This window comes from Monodelphis domestica, chromosome 6 (assembly GCF_027887165.1).
Source record: "Monodelphis domestica isolate mMonDom1 chromosome 6, mMonDom1.pri, whole genome shotgun sequence".
NCBI classification, from domain to species: domain Eukaryota; kingdom Metazoa; phylum Chordata; class Mammalia; order Didelphimorphia; family Didelphidae; genus Monodelphis; species Monodelphis domestica.
The window spans coordinates 202997334-203018247 of record NC_077232.1 but is presented as its reverse complement, the minus strand read 5'-3'; the positions used below and the strand labels follow the sequence as shown (position 1 = coordinate 203018247).

The 20914-nt window shown below is 36.5% G+C and overlaps 1 protein-coding gene and 1 pseudogene across 7 annotated transcripts in view; one reads left to right on the top strand and one right to left on the bottom strand.

Annotated features, from left to right (window-relative positions):
* The window catches only part of MARCHF1 (membrane associated ring-CH-type finger 1), a 1076407-nt gene that overhangs the window by 611796 nt on the left and 443697 nt on the right, over positions 1-20914 (top strand). The gene's annotated exons all lie outside the window — the stretch shown is intronic.
* LOC107649230 (peptidyl-prolyl cis-trans isomerase A-like) lies at positions 2804-3526 on the bottom strand (annotated as a pseudogene).

Below are 20914 nucleotides of genomic sequence, written 5' to 3'. Positions count from 1 at the left end.
AACCTGCCTCTCAGGAATTCATAATCAGTCTTTCTCCAAAACAATCCAACAAGTATTGATGAACTGCCTACTATGTAAAAAATATTATTCTACCCTTTGGGGATATAAAAATTAAACAAAACAATCCCTGCCCTTAAGATGTTTATATTCTGGCTGGTTGCTTTTTACCTGTTATACTCAAAGAGAATCAAAATGATATTACTATATCAAGGTCAATGCACATGTATCCAATTCTGGCTGATCAGAGGAATTTGAGCTTGGAAGTCTTTACCACATTTTGAGTACAAATAGCCCATAGGAAATTTGGGATGGAAACATACCTAAATTTGTGCATCTCATATTTGAACTACTAAAATTCTGACTCTGAATGCAATGATCTGTGACAATCCTGAAAGACTTATGACAGTGAATGGTATCTATGTCAAGAGAAAGAACTGTCGAAATTGGATGGATGCGGATCAAAGCAAACTATCTTTCATATTGGTGTGTTTATGGTTTTATTCTGACATTTTGGTTTTGTATGAGTGCATGCTTATAACAATGACTAATATGGAAGTGTGTTTTGCTTAATAAAAAATAAAATTTTAAAAGACATAAAGAAATATTTTATACTGCTTCCTCTTAGGTAAATGGGTAGATACAATGAGAGAAATAGAAACAATCCTGTAGGTAGTCTAGGCAAGGAAAATCCACTTCTAGTCAAAAGGGTCAGGAAGGGCTCTTTTAATTTAAATTTATTTAATTTATTTTAAAATTTTTAGTTATGTGGAGAACAATTTTTGCCAAACATCTTTTGACATTTTAAAATTCAGATTTTCTCCCTTTCATTTAGTACATAGTTTCATTTTGCTCATATCATGAAAGAAGACACTTATCACACATATAGTAGAAATCTCATGAAAGAAATACAGTAAAAGATGGCACACTTTATTCTAAACTCAGATTCCAATAGTTCCTTCTTTGGCTGTGAAAAGGATCTTTATCATGAGTTCTCTGGAATTATCTTAGAGACTTGCTTTGTTGATAATGACATTTCTGTTTTTATATACAATGCTTTCCTGGTTCTGCTCACTTCACTTTGCATCAATTCAATAAGTCTTTCCAGGTTTTTCAGAACTCACTCTTTTCATAATTCCTTGTGGCCCAAGAATATTTCATAACAATCACATATGACAACTATTTCATCCATTCCCCAGGTGATGGACAAGTTTTGAGTTTCTGATTCTCTGCCACTACAAAAAATAACTGCTAAAAGTATTTTACTAGACTTAAGGGTTTTTTTTCCCCCTTATGACTGACATCTGTGGCATACAAACCTAGCAGTGGTATTGCTGGGTCAAAGGGTATGCATAATTTCTGACCCTTTGAGTCTGGTTCCATATTGCTCTCCAGAATGGCTATATCAGTGCACAGTTTTACCAACAGGACATTAGTGTCCCAATTTTCCCATATCTTCTCCAACAATTGTAATTTTCCTTTTTGGTTATGTTAGTCATTCTGGTAGACATGAAGTTGTTTTATTTGCATTTCTTTAATCAATTGTGATTTGGAGTATTTTTTCATGACTGGATAATTTTAAATTCTTCCTCTGAGAACTGCCTTTTCATATCCTTTTACCACTTTTCAATTGGGGAATATTTTATATTCTTATAAATTTGATTTGGTTCTCTATATATTTGGAAAATGAGATTTTTGTCAGAGACAGTTAATATAACATTTCCCCCCCAATTTTTTGGTTTTCCTTCTAATCTTGGTTGCATTGGTTTTATTTATACAAAATCCTTTTTAATTTAAGGTCATCAAAATTATGTCTTTCATTTTTCATAATGTTCTCTATATCTTGTTTGTTATAAATTCTCCCCTTTTATACATATCTGAGGTAAATTTTTTTCTAAACTTTTCTAATTTGTTAAAGGTGTCACCCTTTATTTCTAGATGAAGTATCCATTTTGACTTTACCCTGGTATATGGTGTGAGATGTTGGTCCATGCCCAATTGCTGAAATATTGCTTTCCATTTTTCCTAATGTTTTTTTGTCAAATGGTGAGTTCTTTCCCCAGAAACTTGAATCTTTGGGTTTATCAAACACTAAGTTTCTATGGACATTAAGTTCCATGTGTGGATTATCTAATCTATTCAATTGATCTACTACTATTTCTTAGCCAGTATCAGATTGCTTTGATGATTATGACTTTATAGTATAGTTTGATATCTGGTACAGCCAGACAACTTTTCTTCATATTTTTCGATTAATTTCCTTGATATTCTTGACATTTTGTTCTTCCAGATGAACTCTGTTGCAGGAAAACTTTTTAAAGGATATAATAGTTAAACTGGAAGTTTGGAAATAGGTAGAATTTTGGCACTTAGAATTATAGGATGGAAACAGCAAATTTATAGAAACCACAGCTTGTGCTGTATTCAGCTCTTACCATATGTGAGATTTGATATTAAGTTTTTGGTATATGCATTAACTATATCTTGGAAATCAGCACACACTACAAATGATGGTCTGATTTATTATTTTGTTGGCTATCCAGGCAACATTATGGAAGAATATTAATAATATATATTAAACTTTTTTGTAGTTTAGTTTTCATTCCATAACCATAAACTTAACTATTGTCTAAGTAGACTTGCGGAAAGAAAAGGGAAATGAAATCCAAAGAGAATTACAGTAAGTGAGAGCACAAGGATTATAAGGTATAAAAGCAGATAGAATCCCGGGAATGCTCTCTACCTGTACAATGTAATGGCTTGGAGGTTAAAATAAAACAAAACAAAACAAAGAAACAAAAAAAGCTTAATAGATTTGTCCAAGGCCATCAATGGTCTTCTTCTTCTTGGTCTTGCCATCTGGAGAACCAAAACATTACCTCGCTTCCACAATGTCCATTTCTTTTTTTCTTTTCTTTTATTTCTCCCTTAAACTCTTACCTTCTGTCTTAGAATCAATATTGTGTATTGGTTCCAAGGCAGTAGAGTGGTAAGGGTTAAGCAAGTTTTGGGGTTAAACGACTTGCTGTCACACGAAGTGTCTGATACCAATTTTGAACCCAGGACCTCCCATTTCTAGGTCTGGCTGTCAATTCTCTGAGCCACCTACCTGCTCCTCCATACCTTTTTTTTTTTTACTTGCCCAAGGTCCACATGCTTTCCATCCAACCAGTCAGTCTTAGCAGTTCAGATGAAAAACTGGGATCCATTTATTGGGGGTCCAGCATTTGTCATGAACAAGATGTCAGGGCCAGGATGCTACAAGATAAAGTCCTCATCAGTAAATTTCTCCCCATAGATGGACTTTCCAGCAGTGCCATTATGGCATGTGAAATCACCACCCTGACACATGAACCCAGGAAGGATTTTTGAAAGTAGGATCCCTTGTAACCAAGTCCTTCTTCACCAGTGCTCAGAGCATGGACGTTTTCTGCTATATTTGGGTCTTGTCTACAAAGAGCTCCAAAGGAACACAGCCCAGGGGCTCATTATAGATGACAACGTCAAAGTATATGTTTGGGTTAGCCATGGCCGCAGATGACTGGGATGGGTGCAATGGCAGAGGCAGAGGTAGCCCTGTTGTCTGGAGGACTGAAGATGAGGAAGGACTCTTGGTTGCAGTGTCTGCAAAGTACACAGATTAAATTTAAAAGAATGTTGTAAATACCTTTTTTCTTTCTTTCTTGAGATCTGGTTGTTAAACATGTATTATCAACATATTCCTGTATAGAGGAGATCATAGTGATAATCTAACCTTCCAGATCAGTATTTCACAAAAGCAGAAATTGAAGCCCAAGAGAGTTCAATACTTTGACTAGATGGTCATAAGCAGAGGGAAGGTTGCCACCAGAGATAGAGAGTAGGAAAAGAATTAATGTTGAACATATGGCATCTTAGAGATAGGGGAAGAGAGAGCTAAAGAAGACTATTGAGAAATTCTTGTTCATTTATACTCTTTAAATGGCATTTTAAAGAGATTGGCATTTTTTTGTAGACAGTAGTGAAGTACCAAAGATTTTTGAACAGGACAGTGACATGATTCCAGTTCTGCTAAGGATGATCAATCTGACAGTTATATGGGATTGATTTCCAATGGGGAAAAACTACAAGCAGGGAAACTGATTAGCAGACTATTCAAGTAAGAGGTAATTAGGTACTTAGGGTACTGGTAATGGAAAGGTGATAAATGTAAAACATGGTAGGAGTAGGATTGATAGAATTTTGTGACTAATTAGATGTGGAGAGAAAGGAAGGTGAGACAATCAGAGGGCACAACAATGTTTCATATCTGCAGGATTGGTAAAGCTGGTGATGCCAATGAAAGAATTAAAGAGACAGTGTAGTAGATAAAAACTGAAGCTGATTTCAAGATAAAAAAATATTTCTACTGCTTATTCTACCACTAACTTTGTCTAATTCTTTTACTCTTTGGGACTCTCCCATCAGTAAAATAGGAGCTTGGATTAGATGGTCCTTTCTATTACTAATGTTCTGGGGCTCCATGATTCTAGCTAAGGAGTACAAAGTGATTTTGGAAAGAACTTAGTGAGGTTAATATTAGGCAGGAGGGAAGGTTAGGTGTTGAGTGAGACATTTGGGTAAAAATGTTCATTATGAAAATAGTATGGAGCTTGGGAGGCAGTTCATGGCTAACTGGATAGCTAGATATATAGATAGAAATTAGATATACTCACCATCTATATACATATATAATACATATATATATATACATGTATATATATACACGCACACACACACATACATTTTAAAGTTTCCTATAGAGAGCTAATCATTGAAATCATGGTGGTAGGAGTAGACAAGAACATCACAGAAAAGAATTACAGAAAAAATATGTTAGTTATCCACCTAAACGTCTCATCTTTTCCCGTTAACTTTACTTTTTCTTTTCCCACCTCAGCTTTAAAGAGACATACCAAAGATCCCTTCTTAAATTTGTGTCAGAAATCCCTCCCAGAAGTTCATCCTCAGCTCCTGCTGTTAGCCTGCTTAGTATCAAGACTCTTCCAGATTTTCTTTTCCTTAAAGTCTTTCCCTTCCCAGTATCTTGCTTTCTAAGTGTGCATAAGGACCAAATCAAGAGGGAATGGGAGTGAGGAGGAGATTTATCTGTGTCTCTCTCATAAAATCCTTTCTTCTAGGAAAATACCTTCTAAGTTGGTAAGCGTAAAAGCCTGTAAATATATATATTTCCTCTGGTCTTGGGAAGTTTTGTTTCTTCCCTATCCTATATGCTCCTATACTTCTTCTACCATATATATGTGTGTGTGTGTGTGTGTGTGTGTGTGTGTGTGTGTGTGTGTGTGTGAGTGTATGCATATATGTATATATATTTATTAAATATATATTTATTTATTCTCCTACTTTACACTTTTATCATTTTGCTTGGGTTTTTAAAGAAGAAACAGTTCCATCCTTCCCATATCCTCAGGACATCTGTTTAAGTGAAGCTAAGTATAGATTGACCAGGTTTTAAAGGTAATACTTCTCAGTTTGGGCTGAACAATTAGCAAGTAACCAGAAAGGTTAAAGGGGTTAGTATTTCTTTCATCAAAAGAGGCACATCCAAACAGATTGCTATCCTAGTTGCATAACCATATAGGTATTTTAATCCATGATGCTATTCCTTCCCTAAGGAAGGTTAACATTGGCATTAGTGGTGTTCTGATAAATATCTTTAAAAACTGTCCAGGGAGGCAGCTGGGTGGCTCAGAGAATTGAGAGCCAGGCCTAAAGATGGGAGATCCTGGGTTCAAATGTGACCTCAGACACTTCCCAGCTGTGTGACCCCAGGCATGTCACTTACACTCCATTGCCTAGCCATTACCCCTCTTCTGCCTTACAACCAATGCATGTATTGATTCTAAGATGGAAGGTAAGAGTTAAAAAAAAAACTGTCTGTTCCTCCAATAGATACAAGATATAGTTTTAAGTATAATTAATCCTCGTTATTAATATTTTTCCATCACTTTTTAAAGTCTAGACAGTTAATAAAACATTAAGTCAAGCCGTGATATGAAGTATTTATGATTTCTCACATGTAAATGCTCACACTTAAATTTTAACAATTGGGTTTTGGTTTGAGATGTCTCCATCAAACCCCTGATTACAATTTATCTTGATGTTCTCATCTAGCACAACTTTGGTTTGGGTCCTGCATGTTCTCCAGAGGAAGTCATAAGATTGTTCTAGAAGGGGTATTTAGGTATCTTAGTGGTTAGAGATCCAGTTCTAGAGATGGGAGGTCCTGGGCTCAAATTTGGCCTCAGATACTTCCTAGCTGTGTGATCCTGGGCAAGTCACTTAACCCAATTGTTTAACTCTTACCACTCTTCTGCCTGGGAACCAATACTTAGTATTGATCCTAAGGCAGAAGGTAAGAGTATTTTTTTAAGTTCCAGAGTTCTTCTTTCTTTTGATCTTTGACAGCCTTTGTTCTATTCATTATCCCTTATTTTCACTCCATGTTTGTAAGTCCTCCTCCTTTTCTGGTCATAACTCTCTTTAATGATGGCTCTTATTATTTTTAGTGGTTCATTTTAACTGGGAAAGTGCTATAGTCTATTTATGCCCATGATGTGTCTTTATGTTAATGTTAAGTGGTCTAAATTTTTTTAATTCTTCAGGTATTATAGTATCCATGATTCATATTCATATAGGGATTTTTTGTCAAGTTTAACAAATTGACAAGAAGACAAAATATAGACATAGTTAATATTTGAACTACTAGGGGAAACTGGCATGTTATACTACTATGGAGCTGTGATTAATTCAATAAAAATAAAGGGACTAAAATGCTTTTTTATATTCTTTAGAAATTACTTTATATTTAAATATGGGCATATGTATTGTTTACTTCTCTACCCCCATCCCCACTCAGTAGAACATAAGTTCTTTGAGAGCAAGGATTAATTTTTTTGGTCATTGTATACCTTAAATCTGTGATGGTGAATCTATGATACCCACGTCAGCACTAACACACATAGCCAATTTCTATGACATGTGGCCGCAAGTGGGCTCAGTGTGCCTCAGGGCACCTGCAGCCAGGGGGGAGGGCTGTTCCATGCTCTGGCCAAGGAGTGGGGGGACTGAAAGGCGGGTGGCACATGCCAGGTGGCTGGGGCCCATGGGGCTCCTGTGGGGGTGGAGAGGAGGAGCACTAGCTTGGAAGGAGCATCCCCAGGCAGGCAGACTGGCAGGTTGCAGCCATTGCTCTCATGGCACCCCAAGGCCAGCTGGCTGGGGTAGGGTGGGGTGGAACAGGACCCGTTGGAAGCCTGGGTGGGGCTCTGGCCCACCTGCAACAGAGGGCCTGGAACCAATTAACAGATACTTTTAGCACCCTGAAAAATATAGCAATGGCTTTACTCACAATTTTTCCCTCTATGTACTTTTATGAGACCTTATTTATGAGACACATCAATCTCAAAAGGTCACCCATCACTGCCTTAAACAATGCTTTACATTTCATAGGTACTTAGTAAATGTTTGTTAAATATAGGTAGAGCCATATGAACTGTCCATCTAGCTGGATTTCATGGTCTAGACAATAAGTTTTCTTCATGTACTTTTTTTATTCCAATATGACTAATTATTAAAAAAAACTCTCATGAGATTTTAAATTTCATCAGGAGGCACTATAAGATTATGGTTGGGATAGGAGTGGGGGGAATAGGGGCAGGGGTGGGAATAATGTGTTCTAGGTTATATAATCCATAGATATAAGTGTGGGGGACTCACTAAAGGGAATTCATCTTTCACTTTCCTTCTGTTCTTTCTCTTCTTGATAACAGTAGCAAATACCTTTGGCAAGTATGCTCTCTCTTGTAGGTTAATAATAAGCAGAGGGAAGTAGACCAAAGTTATCTTTGTTGTGCTCTCTTTGAAGGAAACTATTTCCCACTCATGCTGCTGCTGGGGTTTCCCCAAGCCAGAGAACACAATTGATCCAGGTTGATAATCAAAGATGGAATTTCTTCCCACATAGCAGCAACACTATAAATAATGAGTGAACAAGCTCTATGAGGTTAGCTGATATCTCCATGATATCCTGCTCATCAGAGCACTGAGCTCCTTCTAGTGTATTGTGCTGAGTACAAGGATGCCTTGAGCAGTGTTGAGTTCTTTGCACAACCTTCACTCAGGTGCCTTCCTTCTAACAGCTGTTCGGTACTCTACCTTACATCTCTCCAGGACTTGTTTGTGTGTCCTACCCCTGGGGGTCCTTCAGTCACTGACCTATAGTAGAACAGTCCCATTTTCTCCAAGAAGTCTTCTATGTCTATCTGTGTCCTTAAGAAAGTATATTTCTTTACTCATATTCTGTCTTCTCAGTAGGGTCACCCAGCATTGGGAGATGCTTTCTAATACTGCAAAGAACATTAAATTTGGAGTTCCAAGGCCTGGGTTAGAATCATGGCTCCAGGACTTACTTCCTGGCATAACTTCAGGCAAGTCACGGGTTTTGGGGGCTTCATTCTCTTTAACTAGGAAAAAGAGCCATGTGGACTATATGATTTCAAAGATCATTCTACCCTTAAAATCCCATGATGCCATGATTGTAGGTTTCAAAATAAGATTTCCTAAGTAATGCCAAAGAAATCATGACCTGATTTAGTTAGGAAATTACCACAGAATGTGAGATTCACCTTCAGTAAGGCTTGTTTTAAAAAGAATAAAAAAGACAGAATGTAACCTGAAGGAGGACTTGGACCCTGAGGTATGGAGAGAGAGGGAAAGAGAGGAGAAACCTCCCCTTCTCACAAAGCGGGGTACAGGGGAGACAGCAGATGTAACGGGTTGGCTCAGAGAGAGGAGAGGGGATTTGAAGATTTTCCTCCTTCCGCCTTCCCTCCTTAGCTAAAGCTGCTCTCCCCAACTCACTCTTATCCCTCTTGTACCCCCTCCACTACTTGAGACCCAAAAGGTTTCCCCTTGATAAGTTTGCTCACACAGCTTGGGGAACAGAAAACTTTAATGTTAACTCAATCAGGCTAATACAAAAGGAATAACAGGCAGGCAAGAATGGGAAAAGGAAAGTGGTAAAAGGGGGTCCCTGTCTGTATCTCAACCCTTTTCCTCCCTCCTCGAGTTTGGAGGAAATTCAGGCCTTGGCAGACTGAGCCCCCTGAGAGAAAGTCAGGTTGACTCACCCCTGGGAAACAGGAGCTGAGTGAGGTAAAGTCTACTCAGGTTTCTCTTCAGAAAGACCCTTCAATTGGGAAGTGTTAGGGGGAAAGATTTCCAGTCACCAGCAAAAAAAGTGGGTAACCCTCAGGAGAAAGTCTTTATCCACCTTCTCTCTTCCAAGTCTCAAGACAGAGAGACCCTCACTGCTCTCCTCACCAGAGTCTTCTCTCCTCCAGAAATTCACTCCTGGGGCCCCTCCCCCATGGAGGTGATCAATTTCATATACTCTTCAGTCTGGCACTTTTTCTCTAGTGCCAGCCTCTATCACAGGCTTCAAAATAAATGTGCAAGAATCAATAGCTGAAGATTTTTAAAAATCAGCTTTTTCATATTTGGAGCAAAATACCCAAAGCAAAAGCAAGACAGAAGAACCCTACATTAAAGGGGTTCAGAAATTTATTTAATAAATAAGTGAATCAATTTTGATATGTATAGCCTTATATATATGGCAAATAACTATAGACAGCATACATATGATATGTTTGTATCAGTATGTATTTCTGATAGGTATAGATGTAGACATACATATGGATGTAGATATATATCAGATCTTGCATTGAGAAAGACCTGAAATCAGGTCTCTGACATATATTCACTGTATGACCTTGGGCAATTCCCTTGACCTCTCAGAGTAGGTACTACTAGTTGGCTTCAGGGTAGAACAGGGTTTCCAAGGACTTCTACAAGGCCAGAGATTCACAAACATGGATTGGGGGAAATGGCTTCTTTGTCTCACTGATATTTGGTTTCTTTTGTATTGCTATGTATTTTATTTAATGACTTTAAAAAATATTATTCTTGTTAAAAGAATCAAAGACATAAAAGAAGCTTAAAAAACTCCTCCATTTCTTACACCAATAAAACCAGTTAAAAAAATAACACCTTAAGTGTGCTTAAATATCACTAGTGCCCTTTTCTTTAACAATTTTGTTTCAAGATAGATTTTAGTTCCCAGGTCACATGTAGTTTGGGGATTCCCAATGAGTATTCTATACAGAGTCACCCTTGGGAATACACTGGCCATGACCCACTGGGCCAACAATAACCTTACCCTAAGTCTTTCCTAGAGTGACCTACCCATACCTGTCAGTCAGCTAACAAATCCTTTTACACATAAACCAGTTGTGAGGAACTATTGACTAAGCCTAGCTTGTGGATCATAAAATCCAGGAAGAAGTATTGCTTCCTTCCTCTGTTATAATTGCCAGAAGGAACATTCAGTAGTTATTAAAGGCTCAAGACACTTTGGGACTTGGTTTTTATCCATAAACTACTGGTCGGTCAAACACATCAGTTTCACACATCTATGATTGATTTACTGCAGATTCCCTAGTTAGTCTAGATTAAGGCACAGATCAGGGCAATAGCCCACAGTGTTGCTGTACTTTTAATCCTGTCCATCACTGATCTACAGTGGGAATGATTTTCACCTAATACAATCCTTCCATTCAAAGTAAGCTACTATAAACTCTCAATTATTCTTTCTTTTTGAGTTACCATTTATTTTTATATAGAAAATAATATGTAACAATGTAATATATATTATTATTTATTACAAATATGGAATAAATTATAATAAATATGTTCAATCAAGAAAAACAAATTCTCACATTAGTTATATCTAAAACTCTATCTCATTCTTTTTTCCTTTCCCCGTTTCCCAGAAGAAAGGTAATGTGATATAGGTCATATGTATATTATCATATAACACATATTTCCCTGTTGGTCATGTTGTAAAAAATTGCTCGCATTAGAGAAAGATTCATAGAGGAAATAAAATGAAGAATGTTATGTTTCATCCTGCATATAGTCTCCATCTATTTTTTCTATGGTGGTAGTCATGAGTCCCTTGTACTTGTCCTGGATCCTTGCCTTGTTGATAATAGTTAAGTCAGTCAGAGTTAATTTCAAAGCATTATTGTTATTTCAATGTACAGCATTCTCCTGGTTTTATTCACTTCACTTTGCTTCACTTAAATGCCTTTCATGGTTTTTTGGTGATCATCTTGTTTGTGATTTATTATGGCACAAAGTATTCCATTATTTCTTGATAGATTTGCCATGTATTTTTAAAGAAAAAAATCTTTATACTCATTTATTTAGAATTTCTAGAGGTTTTTTTTTCTTCAACTTAGCAAGTCATCTATATCCTAGCAGGAGTGAAAAGTAAAGGACGGGGGGGGGGGGAGGGAGGTGGAGTTAAGATATGATGTTTCCCCTTTCCTATACTTGTGTAGCTGCTAGAAAAAAGATTATTTTTTAAAAACCAGCAAAGAAAAATCAATGAAATGCTCTTAAATTTTTTCCTAGGGAGTGTGAGACAAACAGATGGGAAGGAAAAAAAAATTAGAGATTAATTAATCAGTTAGCATTTACTAAATATCTTCTATGGGCCAGACATTACACAAAGACAAAAATAAAATAATTCCTCCTGTTGAATAAATTAAATTTTAGAAAGGTGGCAGTGAGGGGAAGAAGAAAATGGAAACTCCCAAATCATAATTAAGATCTCAGACCAAGGCCAAGTGATATATGGATTGGCCAATATATCAATATATGCCTTATATGTGTTTGTGAGTATACACACACACAAATATATATATATATATGCTATACCAAGGAGCCAGAAAGTTCAGTAAAAAGCTGAGTGCTAGTCTGTATTAGAAAAAAATAAGGCTCCTAGATACCAGACCTATTATGGTATTGATGCCTATATGTTAAATAACATCTATTGCCTTGTTCTTCTCAATAGCTAGCTTCCATTGACTCTATGGCTATTTCATATATACTGTTGTATGAACAGATAGTTTCTCCCATAGGGACATCCAGATGGCACAGTGGGTAAAGTAGCAGGCCTCCCAAGTTCAAATCTGGCCTCAGACATTTAGTCACTATGTGGCCCTGGGCAAGCCACTTAACCCTGTTTGCCTCAGTTTCCTTAATTGTAAAATGAGTTGGAGAAGGAAATGGAATGCCAGTCTACCATCTTTGCCAAGAAAACCCCAATTGGGGTCTTGAGGAATTAGACAAAATGTAAAACAACTGAATAACCAACATGTCTTTCCTATTTGAGAGCAAGAACTGTCTTGTTTTAGTCTTTGTGTTCTTAGAACCTAACAGACAGCCTAGAATATAACAGCTAAATACATGCTCATTCATTGATTTATTCTTCTATATTCACATTGATCAGACTCTCTCTGAGACATATCCAGTTCCTCATTATACCTTCTCTCATGGCCTCCTACACCCTGGGACAATAGAGAGAGCAATCATAGTTCTTCCCAAGATGTCTACTCTACTGTAACTAGTTACTTTTTAAGCATGACTCAACCATCATCAGTTTGGAGCAGTACTGAGAACACACACACACACACGGAACTAAAATAGCAATTGCAGAATTAGTTGGCAAGCTGTGAAGACATCAAGACTGAAGGGGTTCCCAGTTTCAGGGTTTACATTTGAGTTTCAGACTTCTGAGTGGAAATGATTAAGTATGTTATTAATAAGACACATTTCTTTGAACATGTCCTATTATCTTTGAATGGCATTTAATAAACCATTAGATATGAGAAGACAGTAAATTCTTAAGTCCGTTTGAATGAAAAGCATGAAGATCATGGGAAAGTTAGAAATCTGAGCAAAGGGTGATGAAGTGGAATGAGGTTATTTTGGGCTTCCATGACCAAAACATCCAGTTTATGGGGTGAATATATTCTAGATCTTCAAAGGGAAGTTTTTTCATTAGCTCTAAGCTGAACCATCCAAATGGTAAGTATTAAAAATACTGTCAAAAGAGGATTGTAATATCCTCAGAAACACTGGGTATATACCAAAGATATGGGGAGAGTTCTGGCTCTTCTCATCTCTAATGGTTTATTAAATGCCATTCAAAGATAAAAGGACATGCTAAAAGATATGTGTCGTATTAAAAACATACTTAAGTGTGTTTGAATAAGAAGCATAAAGATTATGAGAAGGTTAGAAATCTGAGAAAAGGGTGATGAGGTGGAATGAGGTTATTTTGGCCTCTCGTGACCAAAACATGGGGTGAATATATTCTAGATCTTCAAAGATGATGTCTAAAGGCACCATATCACTGTGGCTATTTAGCTATGAAGTTCATTGAAGACTGATGGTATCTCTCTAATTTAACATTACACCTATTGGGTTGTTGCAAAAGGCATTGCCTTTACTGTGCCTCAGAATCTGAATCCAAAGGTTTCAAACCCGTGCTTAACTCAGTGTATAATACTCACCCATAAATGTAGACTCCAAAAAATCTCAAATCAAGCCTCCAACAAGTATACTGTTTCATCTGGGTTTGTATTGTGCTGTATGATTATGTAAGGCAAATTAAAATGAAAAACAACTTTTCTGCCATGTCAAAAAATAAAAAAAGTCAATAAACAAAGCTAATGCTATAGCCAGTGCCTATGATTCACTGTTTATGAAGCTTTCTTCATAAAGTAACAAAGATCTTTCTTTCCTTTGTAAATGCTTTTGCTGTGGTCCCCCATGGGACTGGCATTTCACTTTCTTTGAGATCCTTTGGGTACCAATCAAGAAACACTGAGTTACTGTTTCATCCTGTTCAATGGTTATACTGCAATTTTCACTAATCAATGGCATTACGGCACCCTGTTGAAGCTTCTGTCATCATGGCAATAGACACAGGTACAGTGCCAGGTACAGTGGCTGTCATGAAGTAATTCTCTTATTTTTCTTTCAATATTTCTTTTGTATGTCTCTTAATTCTATGCAGTCATATGCTTCAGTGGAGATTTCTATCTGTTCTTTCTTCTTCAGTTCGTTAACTGGCTTCTCTACATTGATATCATTGAGATATTTTGATGAAAAAGATGTCCACCAAAATCCTTAATTTTTATCAGCATTTTTAATCCTTTTATCTGGCTCTTAATACATGTTAGTGGCTTGTTGTATAAGCTCTTTATCCTCACCTAGGAAACCGTCTATCTGTGTCCTTTCGAGACATTTAGCACTTCCCATCCTGTTTTCCTCTCTTATTTCACAATCTACTTATCTCTGGCAAATTCTTTCCCTTCAGTTGTCTCTTCTATCCCTGGTTTTGAGACTTTGTCTCCATGAAGGGTCATCAATCTACATCTGGATGGCAGAGAGTGGAGTCTGAGAGTTACTAGCTTTGTGACTTTGGGCTAGTCACTAAATGTGTCTCAGGCTTCAGCTTCCTCCCTCTATAGAATGAGGACAATAATAATAATATCTGCCTCACAGGGATCAAAGTACAAGTGAGATTATAAGTAAAGTGTTTTCTAAAATTTAACATGCTGGCTGTTGTTGCTTTTTGTTATTTTTCTAGAAGCCAGTTACTACTAAAATTATAGCATATGTTCTTAATTCTCCTTCTCCTTTTGCTCCCCTCCACTTTGCTTTTCTGTCGTAATAATCTTTCCTCCTGCCTTATCTTCCATTTTCCCTTGCCATTGGCACAGATAAACTGTTTGATTTTTTGGTGACTTATGAGGCAATTAACCTTTTCCCCTTGTGCCATCTCATATACCTGAAACAACTTTTTTTTTATAGCTTTCACTTTTGAAAAGTCTTCCCCAAAATGCAGCTCGTTCAGCATATATCGCAGAGAAGTAATCCTTTGAGCTACTCAATGGTTACTTTAAGTGATTTATTCCTCCTCTAGTTGTCAGCTAATCTCTAGCAAGTCTCAACTTTTCTTCAGACTTTAGTATCCCCTACCAAACCCCACCACCATCACATGCTTAGTTTATCTAAAATGTGTAATTTTTCAAAGGACATTTATTGAATATGAACCAATTACAAATGCTTATTTCTCTTCAGTTTTCTTACCTCATCCCCCAGAGCTAAAGGTACCTCTAGTTTTTAATTGGAAGGATCACTGTCTAGATCAAGATAGAAAGATGATTATATAAGAGAAGGGGAAAAGAGTAAGCATTTATAGTGCCTACTATGTGCCAGACTCTGGGTTAGGAATTTTACAAATATTACTTCATTTGATTTGGTTTATGTTATATTATTTATAACCTCTCAATCACTCAGTTACTCACACTTAAATGAGAAGTTCTCAAATTGTCTGGAGATCCTGGGAGCCTTTAAAATGCTTTCAGCAAATCTTCAAATTAAAAACTATTATTTTATTGTAATGGTTAGAATAGGTTTGACTAAATTATAAGAGTAAAAATTTGTTGTGGTCGCCATTTATAGAAATTAACCCTTAAGTCACAAGACTGTTAATAGATCTAATAGATTTATTATAGTAAGATAAAGATAATAAGAGAGAGAAATATAGAAAGAAGGTAAAGAATTACCCCATAGTCTGTCTCAGAATCTCAGCCTCAGAAACAACCCCCCTCCAGCTTCCTGCTGGGTCTCATCTTATAAATCCTTACTACACCCACTAGCTCTCTTGCATCACTCCCCAGCAACCAATTCCAGTTCCAAAATAAGTCTGGCAACCCCCCCACCCAACTATCTGTGGGATCAATTCTGTGGTTGGTGATTGACCCAAATTCAAAACAAATGGAAGGAAAGTTCAAATCTTTGATCAAATCGACATACATTCCCTTCTCATAATATGATACATATGTATATTTATGATAATTTATTATATATTATTTATATTATTATATTATATATAATTTGTATTATATATTTGTATTGTGTTATATATTATAATATTATGATATTTTAATTCCAAACATGGTAAATATTAGAAGATTGACCCACACATAAAAAAGAAAGCTTTTTAGAGTCCATAATAAATTTTAAGTGTGTAAAGGAATCCTGAGGTCAAAAGGTTTGAAAAACACTGCCATGGACCCTACTTTCTATTTGAGGGAATCCATTACATCCTAAGAGACTTTTGTTCTATGCCCTTCTAATTCCCTTCAGCAAATATTTATTAATCACTTAATTGATGTATAGGAACTACAGGGTATAGCAACTACAGGGTATTGCGCCAAGTTCAGTAGGTACAATGGAAAATGAATGTCTCTGCTCTCAAGGAGCCCCTGTTTTAGTAGGTGGACACTTCTCCAAGAAGAAACCACACTGCACTACACTAAAAAAAAATCCTTACTTTCCTTCTTAGAATCATTGATTCCAAGGCAGAAGAGTAGTAAGGGCTAGGCAATGAGGGTTAAATGACCTGCACAGGATCACTCAACTAGGAAGAATCTGAGGCTAGATTTGAACCCAGTATTTTCCATCTTGAGGCCTGGCTTTCTATCCACTGAACCATCTAGTTGCCTTTTATAATTTTCAATAATTTCAAGCATCTACCATTATTGTTTTGGCATATCATCAAATTGTATAATGAGTCTTGTTAATGTGTATATAGGCACAATTTGATCTAGATAATTCTGATCACTTTTGGTCATCCCATTCCCATCCCACCCCTTCCACTCCAATATCTACTTCCCCACCCCTATCTCCTTAAAATCACATAATAGATAACAAAGAAGTAGAAAGAAGTGAAAGGAAGAAGATGTTATAAATCAAGTACAAAAATATATCTAAATTTTGTTCCCTCTTTGAGAGTATATAAAGATATTCTTCAGTTAAATTTGTTGGCATTAAGAGAATAGCTAGTTATTTGCTGATTGAAGGATCAATCATACTTTGGATGATCTTTCTAAAAATGAGACATCCTTTTGGGGAGTAGTTGGGGGTAAAAGACATTTCCGAAGGATGAGCACTGAAAGATTGTGTCGCACCCACAGTGACAAAGCTAATGTGTCAGAGACAGACATGTTGATACCAAGACATTCCTATAAGGGAAGGAATTCTGTGGCAAATTGTATACTGTTTCAGCTTCCATAGTCACATTTTGGTTTGTCAGGATACATCCAAAAGTGTCCCAAATATTTCAGCTCCTTGTGTCTTACTCACTGCTCTGCAGTCTACACTAGGTCCTCAAAGTGACTACTAAACAACCCAGTTCAAAGCTCAAACATCTCTTGCTCCAGCTCCTATGTTTAAGATACCCAGGTTTGCTTCAGGCCACCTCTAAGTCAGATAAACAATCCCTGGCCTCATGTCACTTTCCTCAAACCTACCACCAATTGCAATCATTGAGTCATCTTTCCAAGAATCCCCAAAGTGAGAGACAGGGAGGCAACGTTTGCTTCTTAGCTCTTAAATATCCAGAGTTGCCCATGATAGTCCCAGGGCCCTGCATTGCAGTGGAATAATGATTTTCTAAAGTAAGAGGTTACAGAGAATGAAAATCAAACAGCACAGCTTCGCATCTTTAGTCCAGTCTACTTTTCTTTACATTCATTGTGAATTGAGAACTACTACCCTTAGGTGAATGGTGTTCTGGTACTTGAACCACTGGGATAGAAGATTGATTTCTTTTCACTTTTCAAATATATAAAAAACTCGATGAGCTTCAAGTTTAAATGCTAGCACCCTAAATATGTCCTGCTTCTCGTAAAACTTTTTCAATTTTAGAGAGTACACTTGGTATGTAAATTTAAACGACAAGTTAAGCATTCTTGGGCATTTCTGCTCTAATCAAGCGTTGTCTCCAAGTGTCCTTTGGGTGAGAAATCTACTTAGCTTCACTTCAAGGTGATATTATTGTTGAAAGAGGTGCTGAAATATTCCACTTTACATATGACAAAAAGATTGGTCGAAGAAAAGCAGGGGCACCCAGGGTTATTTTGAACCAGAATTAAATGTCACTTATGCTGACTTATTTGGAATTTAGTTTCAACAACTGTGCCTGGTAATGGATCCCATCCCATCTGACATTTGATTTCATACAATTACCTACCTCCATTTTTCCTTTCCAGCATCTTCATTTAAATTACTTTTTTTTAACTACTGCTTGGTTAAATTCATTAATAACAAATTCCTGTATCAAATGTCTTCCTTTTGACTAATGAAATGCAATTATTCTGAGTGTCTATAAGTCTCTGAATTAGTGGTTTAATCAACTGTCTAAAATAACCCTGTTCTTATATTTGATTTGATATCACTCATTCCCGAGGTAATCCCTCAGCCCATATGTGAAAGGAAGAAGATGTGCTACATATTATTAGCTGAATAGTAACATATAGTAAGAGAATAGAGGACAATTTTCATATTAAGTAGATACAAAATATGTTTACTATGATTCCCATATCCTAGCTCCAATTTCTATTTTAATAAATTTTATTGATCTCTTCTTTTTGTACCCACTTACGCTTACAATTTATCAGCCCCTACCTTACCCTCAAAGCCATAACTACAACAAAAAGTAAAAAAGAGAGTGGAAAAGCAATCCAACATATGAAAAAAAAAATCTGACATTATACTCAGAGTTCTGAACCATGATCTCCCATCTCTGCAAGGAATGGAAAGAGATTTCTTCTTATCTTTTTTCTTTCTGGGCAGCCTTCATCATCATAATTTGAAAGTATTCAGTCCTAGTTATTTAGTTGTATTTAATCTTTCCATTTTTGTTATGGAAAGTACAGTGGATGTTCTTTTCTTGATTCTAATTACTTCTTTTTGAAATGGTTCAAATATACATCCTTTTGTTCATCATATTCATCACCATATTCATTCTTTATTAGTGAGATTGATAATCCTTTAAGTTTTATGTATCACAGTTTGTTTAGATGCACTTCCCAAAAGCATTTTCTTGACTTTCTGTCCTTTTTTTAGATCCATATTCAAAGAATAATACATACAAAATATATACCTGAAGAGAATAAAGCTGGACTTGAAGAATACACCATATTCTATTTAAGTAATAATTCCATCTTATTTCCTTATTCAGTCTTTCAATGGCTATATTAACTTTTTCCCCATTCTACCTCATCTTAGTTCTTTTTTTCCCCAATATTTTTCTAGAGGACAAGGGTTTCTTTTTTTCAACCCCTTACCTTCCATCTTGGAATTAATACTGTGTATGGGTTCCAATGCAGAAGAGTGGTAAGGGCTAGGCTTTAAGTGACTTGCATGGGGTCACCCAGCTGGGAAGTGTCTGAGGCCAGATTTGAACTTAGGACCTCCCATCTCTAGGCCTGACTCTCAATCCACTCAGCTACCCAGCTGCCCCCAGGACAAGGGTTTCTAAGTGCCTCTAAGACTTATAATTAATGGCCTCAGTCTAAAACATGACAAAGTAAGACATGAAAAAGAAGGCACTTAGCCATTATTTGATGAAATTATCATTGTTGTAGGCTGAATAGAACCAGCTCACCTAGTATTAGTTTTTATTAATGAATTTATTTATTTGTTACATTAAAATACCTCATTAACTCCCTTTGTTCCTTGCCTCCCCCCATTAAAGAAAATATTATTTGACAAAAAAGAGATGTGTACATAAAACCACGTCTTAATTATTTCTGTTTATCATTTCTTTCTCTGGAGGTGGACATACACAAGTCATTCTTCAAACAGTATTTCTTTTGCTACACGTAATGTTCTCTTGGTTCAGCTCGTTTCACTCTTCATAATTTCATATTGGTCTGTCCATATTTCTCCAAAATTAACCTGTTTGGTATTTCTTACCACATGGTAGTATTCTATCACAATCACATGCTACAAATTTAGCCATTCTTAATATTAATTCCTTTGCTCTATAAATAGACGCTCTGTTCTTGTGTACTTCAGAAGTCACCTAGGTGATACCCTAGTACATTTTTGTTAATCTACCTGGGCTCTTTCTTGACAAGCATTTTTTAACTGTGCTAAGCCATGTTGCTGTCATTATGAACAAAATACCCTTGCTATGATTTCTAATGAGAAACCTCCCACCATACTATATAAGGCGAGGAAATGACGGTATCATCCCCATATAGAACTTCACAAGGCTGAGTCTCACTTTTGTTTATTTTAAGTCCAATTTTGAATCTCTCTGAGGGCCCATGTAAAAGAGAGGACTTCCCCCCCTGCCCCCGAATCAGACCCATTTTGCTTCTCTTTGAAGGTACCCCAGTATGACTAAAATCCTGAAGGAAGAATTCAGGTCTTGATTTCAGATTAGATGGATTATTAACATTGGCACCTCCAGATTCCATTTCCTATAAGCAAATTAGTTCTAAGTAATATATCCCTCTTGGGGTATGTAAAACACCACTTAGGCTCCCTCAAATCACCTGGGAAGCAGGTAGCAGACAAAATCATTGTTATAATGTTCCTTTATTAAGTTTGAGCCAAAACTGCTTCTGACAGCGGCAAGAGAAATTGAGACCACAAAGCTGGATTGCCCTGTGGGATTAGCATGTTGGGGACTGAATTAAATTTTCTAATGTTTTTTATTTAATTCTCTGATGAAAAGTATTTCTCTTTCAAGATCTTTTGAAAATATTGCTGAAACTGTTGTTTACTGACCTATTAGAAATGGCAAAAAGCAGGAAACTCTTAGCATTTTGGAGAACTGGGCACTTGGATACAGCACGGATATTTTAAAAGTTGTCATACAGTGCTCCCTCTCCCATTTTCTTACAATGCCTAAAAAGTCATCAGTTTTTTTCCCCTTAAGATGACAGAAAATATGGTAGTAGTCTGAGAGCCTTTCTTAGACTTAGGAAAATCTAGTTTCATGTCTTATCTTTCACATACCCTAACTCAAAGAAGATGAGTAAAAATAACAATTTATATTTGAACAGTTCTTCAAGGTGTGTAAAGGGTTTTCCATAGATTACTTCATTCAATTTTCAAAACAAGACTGGTAGGTTGTGACTTGCCCAGAGTCACATAG